Source organism: Chiloscyllium plagiosum, chromosome 34 (assembly GCF_004010195.1).
Source record: "Chiloscyllium plagiosum isolate BGI_BamShark_2017 chromosome 34, ASM401019v2, whole genome shotgun sequence".
Classification (NCBI taxonomy): Eukaryota; Metazoa; Chordata; class Chondrichthyes; order Orectolobiformes; family Hemiscylliidae; genus Chiloscyllium; species Chiloscyllium plagiosum.
In genome coordinates this window covers 29,298,919-29,300,003 of record NC_057743.1, presented here as the reverse complement: position 1 = coordinate 29,300,003, position 1,085 = coordinate 29,298,919, and positions in this window count along the sequence as shown.

The window sequence follows — 1,085 nt, the reverse complement described above, 5'->3', positions numbered from 1 at the left end:
TTGCTGTATAAATCCTTAATAAATGCAATAGGTGGTTAGTGTAAGACAACCAAACAATAGGGCACTAATCAGCTGGACTGCCAAAAAACGTTTTTCAGCCATAATAAGAAAACCTTGGAAAGATGGAAGTGCTCATTTTACGTCACAAGGAAATAAGGTCAGTACTGTCCACTTGTGAATTAAAAGTTTTCATTCTCCATCATCTTCAATGACACTAAAGTGAAAGGTTTCAGCTTCCAGTGAACATCGCAAGACATTGTGTCAAATAAAACTTGATAAACATCTGAATTACTTGCGTAAAATTCTATTGGGTTTGTGGAAATGGGACTGTGTTAGTTTAAGGATCTTTCAGTTTGATTGTAGCATGTAAGACTATGCTGTTAGTATCTCCTCTAAAAGGGGCACTTGTGTGCGGATTGCTGTTTTCTTGGTGGGGATGGGGTGGGGGGGGCGGGGCATGGATGAGGAGGAGAATAGACTTCCTCTGATAGGGTTAGTTAATGTACAGTCTATTCAGGATTTTGTGAATACTTGATACTGATACTGGATCCTAAGAGTAGAAAATTGTTCCCTTCTCCAGATCTGACATCTCAGATTTATTTTTTTTCCTGCAGTCACCAAGAAAAATTAATACAAATTAGCATCTACATGTTATTAGTAAATGTACTGCCCGAGTGGCCTAATGAATAAGGCACTGGCCTCTGGAGCCAGGGATTGTGTGTTCACGTCCCATCTGGGGTGCTGTAGGTTAATGTTGGTCTTTGAGCACCTACTGATTCTGCCATTAACTCCTCCTAAAGAGGGATAGCACAATCTGTCAAGCAAATGGAACAGGGCAGATGGTGGAGTTTGAATTCAGTTTATGGGTGGCACAATGATTAGCACTGCTGCCTCACAGCGCCAGAGACCCGGGTTCAATTCCCGCCTCAGGCGACTGACTGTGTGGAGTTTGCACATTCTCCCCGAGTCTGCGTGGGTTTCCTCCCACAGTCTAAAAATGTGCAGGTCAGGTGAATTGTCCATTCTAAATTGCCCGTAGTGTTAGGTGAAATGTAAATGTAGGGGAATGGGTCTGGATGGGTTGC